The sequence below is a fragment of the Bufo bufo genome, chromosome 6 (assembly GCF_905171765.1).
Source record: "Bufo bufo chromosome 6, aBufBuf1.1, whole genome shotgun sequence".
NCBI classification, from domain to species: Eukaryota; Metazoa; Chordata; class Amphibia; order Anura; family Bufonidae; genus Bufo; species Bufo bufo.
The window spans coordinates 314,221,101-314,227,100 of record NC_053394.1 but is presented as its reverse complement, the minus strand read 5'-3'; positions in this window follow the sequence as shown (position 1 = coordinate 314,227,100).

Genomic DNA, 6,000 nt, shown 5'->3' with positions numbered 1-6,000 from the left:
GGGGCACAGAGCCAGAGGGCATTACTACAATGAAGGGGGCACAGTGGGCAATATTATTGTGAAGGCGGCATAGTGGGCATTATTACAGTGAAGGGGGCACAATGGGGATTTCTACTATGGAGGGGGCACAGAGGGCATTACTAGCACAGTGGGCATTACTACTATAAGGGGGCATTGAAGAAATAAACAACAGCACTCAATAAAGAACTATGTTCTGGTTATTTATTGGCAACTTCACCAAATTGTGACGTTTCGGTCGTAGGACCTTTATCAAACACAAGTTGCCGTTGAGAAAATGTGTGAAGAGTAGATTGAGCTGATGGTGTATCCACACCCATATAGCGTCTATATGGGTGTGGATACACCATCAGCTCAATCTACTCTTCACACATTTTCTCAACGGCAACTTGTGTTTGATAAAGGTCCTACGACCGAAACGTCACAATTTGGTGAAGTTGCCAATAAATAACCAGAACATAGTTCTTTATTGAGTGCTGTTGTTTATTTCTTCAATGTATGATTCTGGCTGGGAAGCCAGCACAACAAGCACCACAGTCCACAATAGATAAGAGTGCCACGTCTTGTCTATTTAAAATATACTATAAGGGGGCACAATGGGCATTATTACTATACAGGGGGCACATTGGGGATTATTACTATGAAGGGGACACAATGGGGATTATTACTGTGAAGGGAGCACAATGGGAATTATTACTGTGAAAGGGGCACAGAGAAGTCATAACTACTGTGAGGGGGGCACAATGTGGGCATAACTACTGTGAGAGGGCACAATGTGGGCATAATTACTGTGAGAGGGCACACATCTGTACAAAACTACTGTGAAGGTTGTACAATGAGGGCAATACTACTGTAAAGGGGTACAATTTTTTTTAAAGTATTGGGGGGGAAAGGTGCCATAGAAAGGACCCGCCCCGGTGCCAAACACCCTAGGCACGCCACTGCTCCTAGCGGCCCTTATTTCTTGAGAGAACAAAAGGTTTGGGCAAAAAGAATTCAGCTCCCCTGATGCATTTCTCCTCCAACAGGCTCTCCCCATTCATAATAAACTGTTGGCCAAACCTTTGCATGGAGGACTTAAGAGTATGGTGGTGTAAATGAACAACAATGGGCCCTGTAACATGGATGTATGGATGCTAATAAAGGGATATTCTGAACAGGCAAAACCTCTTTACATCCACCCTTGGAAATTGTATCAAAAAGGAGATAGAAAGTAAATACTGTGGCTACATTTTCAGTAGTAGCCTGCTGCCTAGATGGTGCCTCAGACTGTTAATTTCCTGGTGACCCAGTCAATTTCCTCCTGATTGGCTCCTGCCTTGGACTATGGCTCTCTTAGGCTACTTTCACACTGGCGTTTTGAATTCCGTTTGTGAGATCCGTTTCAGGGATATCACAAACGGTTCAAAACGGATCAGTTCAGCCCTAATGCATTCTGAATGGATAAGGATCCGCTCAGAATGCATCAGTTGGGCTGCGTTTGGTCACCGTTCCGCTTTGCAGGCGGACACCAAAACGCTGCTTGCTGCGTTTTGATGCCCGTCTGACGATGCGGAGCCAAGCGGATCCGTCCCCATTGACTTCAATTGTGAGTCTGGACGGATCCGTTTGGCTCCGCATCGTCAGACGGGCTTCAAAACTGTTTGAAAACGTTCACGTCTCTGCGCATGCCCAGTAATTTCCTTCCCCTCCCATCATCGTCGGCCATCTTGGATCATCGACTTGCTGAACACTGGTAAGTATATGAAGTTTTGTCTGTTTGTCTTTCTTTATTTCTTTCTATCGATTTATCTATCTATCTATCAGTAGGGGGGCTGCTGGCACTGGGGGTGTGGCTGGAACTTTGGGAGCTGCTGGCACTGGGGGGTAACTTTATGGGGGCTACTGGCTCTGGGGGTGGCTGATGGCACTGGGGTGGGGTGCTGCTGGCACTGGGGGGGCTGATGGCACTGTGGGGGGGGGGGTGGGTGGAACTGTGAGGGCTGCTGGCACTGGGGGGGCTGCTGTCACTGGGGGAGGTGGCTGGAACTTTGGGGGCTGCTGGCACTGGGGAGGCTGGCTTTATGAGGGCTACTGGCTCTGGGGGTGGCTGATGGCACTGGGGTGGGGGGCTGATGGCACTGGGGTGGGGGGCTGATGGCACTGTGGGGGGGTTGGTTGGAACTGTGGGGGCTGCTGGCACTAGGGGAGGCTACTGTCACTGGGGGGTGGCTGGAACTGTGGGGGTTGCTGGCACTGGGTGGGGGCGCTGTCTTTATGGGGGCTACTGGCTTTAGGGGGTGGCTGATGGCACTGGGGGGGCTGATGGCACTGTGGGGGGGTTGGTTGGAACTGTGGCGGCTGCTGGCACTGGGGGGGGCTGTGGGCACTGTGGGGTGCTGCTGGCACTATGGGCGGCTGCTGGCACTGTTGTGGGCTGGTGGCACTATGGGGGGATTATGTCACCTGTGGGATTAATAAATTTTTATTTTTTTATTAGGGTCGTCAAAAAAATAAAAACTTTAATAGAAAGTTCTGTGGTGGACAAGAGGCAATTTATCTTGTATAAAGTAAGTATTTAAAAAAAAAATTGGTGATATATCTGGAAATAGTGCTCTAAACAAGTTCCTTTAACGTTATCTGCATTTTGTCTGGTATTATGTTGCGTACAGATGTCATCAAAGAAGCAAACCATTGATTGGAGACACCCACCCAGAAGGCGCCTTCATTTACAGAGTCCGGTAAGTAGAAAATCAATGCTTGGAGTTTGTACTGTTTGATTCGTTGCATTAATCAGTATGTGCTCTTATTATAGGCTTCTTCATCATCATCGGACGGCTCTCCAGCTATGGCCGGCTCACCTGCCGGGGCCGGCTCGGCAGTGGTGGCATCGCCATCGTCCAGGGGAGGTGGACCATGCCCAGACCGGGGCTGTCAAGAAGTAAGTATATATACTATTATACTACATTATGGTTACAACATTTTTTGTTTTTGTTTCAGCAATCTGCACCTAAAGCTGCCAGCGAGGATCCCCCAGTCGCCTCCAGAGTCCGCGGGAATGAGCGTGGCAGTCGTAGACGTGTAAGTCTTGATTAAGTAGTTCTAATTTGCATTTTGTATTAGGATTTTCAGTTAATTTTGTATTTCTTTTTCTTTCAGGGTTCCAGAGGCTCCACCAGAGAAGATGAGGAGCTTGGGGTCCCTTCCATCGATAACAAGCTCCTCATCCAACTGGTGGAGGCGCGTCCATCTTTCTTTATGGGACCACTCTGACCGCCACCACGCTGATCATCATCGGACCCAGCGGCTCTGGAGGGACATATGTTCTGAACTTTTTGAGACCTGGGGGGAATCTAAATGCGGCGGCTCAGGAGAAATATGGTAAGTACAACAATATGTATTTTACTACATTCATATTGTTCTTTACCTTACATCATACTAAATTTTATTTTTATGTTTTTTTCTACAGCCAAACTGGTTACCACGCGTTGGCGATCTATCTGGGACCGCTTCAGGAGGGATTTCAACAAGGAGGTTCAGGCCCCGTGACTCCGGAGGAACCTCAGGGACCACATACATCTATACGGCAGCCCTGGGGTTCCTGCGACACACAATGGCACCAAGAAGGTAAATATTTTTAAAGACTGTAAAAATAATTTATTTAAAGGGGCTGTCTGAGACAGCGGAGCTTTTTGCTCCCCTGTTTTAGCCAGCCCCCTACAGTCAGAGGGACAACTGTTCTCTGGGTCTGAGTGTAAGGGGCTGTCTGAGACAGCGGAGCGTTTGGCTCCCCTGTTTTAGCCAGCCCCCTACAGTCAGAGGGACAATTGTTCTCTCGGTCTGTGTAAGGGGCTGTCTGAGACAGTGCAGCGTTTGGCTCCCCTGTTTTGGGCAGCCCCCTACAGTCAGAGGGACAACTGTTCTCTCCGTCTGAGTGTAAGGGGCTGTCTGAGACAGCGGAGCATTTGGCTCCCCTGTTTTGGCCAGCCCCCTACAGTCAGAGGGACAACGGTTCTCTCCGTCTGAGTATAAGGGGCTGTCTGAGATAGCGGAGCTTTTGGTTCCCCTGTTTTAGCCAGCCCCCTACAGTCAGAGGGACAATTGTTCTCTCGGTCTGTGTAAGGGGCTGTCTGAGACAGCGGAGCGTTTGGCTTCCCTGTTTTGGGCAGCCCCCTACAGTCAGAGGGACAACTGTTCTCTCGGTCTGAGTGTAAGGGGCTGTCTGAGACAGTTGAGCGTTTGGCTCCCCTGTTTTGGGCAGCCCCCTACAGTCAGAGGGACAACTGTTCTCTCCGTCTGAGTGTAAGGGGCTGTCTGAGACAGCGGAGCATTTGGCTCCCCTGTTTTGGCCAGCCCCCTACAGTCAGAGGGACAACAGTTCTCTCCGTCTGAGTATAAGGGGCTGTCTGAGATAGCGGAGCTTTTGGTTCCCCTGTTTTAGCCAGCCCCCTACAGTCAGAGGGACAATTGTTCTCTCGGTCTGTGTAAGGGGCTGTCTGAGACAGCGGAGCGTTTGGCTCCCCTGTTTTGGGCAGCCCCCTACAGTCAGAGGGACAACTGTTCTCTCGGTCTGAGTGTAAGGGGCTGTCTGAGACAGTTGAGCGTTTGGCTCCCCTGTTTTGGGAAGCCCCCTACAGTCAGAGGGACAACTGTTCTCTCCGTCTGAGTGTAAGGGGCTGTCTGAGACAGCGGATCATTTGGCGTTTTTTTTAAAGGACAATTCTTTACTTTCCTTCTTTTTTTTTTTCTACAGAAGTGCCAGCAGCATTCGTGAGCCTAAACAACCTCCTGAGGCGGAACCGGAACGGATCGCCAGCGCCAGCCCTCCTGTCCCTCATGCATCGGCTCAGGACAATCCGCTCAACAGAGGCTCTTTAGTATCCGCCCAAATTTGAGAGCCCTGGTGAGCAGGCAGAGATCCGGTAGGCCAAATGAAACTGATTAGGTGAACCTTGTAGAGGTCGTTTCCGTCGCTCTGGAAGGTTTTGCCGATCATCAGAGGAGTTTAGTGCTGACTTGATTCGCCGCTGGGAGGGCGCGGAGTTGGTGATTCAACGCAGCCCTAACTACCATTATGGGCTAAGCATAATCAGTTTGATGGACTCAATGACGCCTGAGCAGTTGCATGAGTTTAAGATCATGCTAGAGAAGGAGTCATGGCAAATTATGCAAAAAAAAATTTCCACAATAAAAGCACACAGAGTTATGGGGACTGAGTATTGCGGATGTGCTAGCGGCCATCTAGCAACCCATGTCCTCAGCTCTATACATCAAATCCCGGTGACAGTTTCCTTTAAAGGGGTATTCACATTAGACAATGTGATATGCCCCCATTGTCTGAGATGAGAAAACCCCTTCAAGGCCTCTTGCACACGACTGTATGCCCTCAGAGACATACGGTCCGTGAGCGGGCCATATGTCCCGTAGTGGCATTGATCGTGCGCACGAGAGTACACAGCATCATAGTGTATAATGATTCTGTGCAAGTCGAGCTGCCCGTGGGGCTATTGTCTAGCACTAATAGATCATATGAGTGCGGGACAATAGCCCAGTGTGCGGCACAACATGGTCAGCATCATGATGCTATGTACTCCCGTACGCACGATCAATGACGATCAGGGACATATGGCCCGCTAACAAACACTATACATCTTTTAGTGCATGTAGTCGTGTACAAGAGTCCCGAAGGTGTGGTCTGTGATCAAAGCTGAAACCGGACCGACTCGGAATTTCAACAAGATGGCCCCGGAGAGATTGGCAACGGAGCATTTAATTTCTTCTAGCTAATGACAACCCTGGGATCTGAATACATGAATTGGGGGGACACTTTGAGATGCTACTCAATATAAAACGGATCCGCTAAATGGATGCAAAAACGGAAACGAACGTGACAAACGGATCCGTTTGTACGGATCCGTCTAAATGGCTTCCGTTTGTCTCTGTTTAGTCATTTTATTGACGGATCAGTTTCAAATGCGTTTCAAACTGATCCGTGAAACGCCA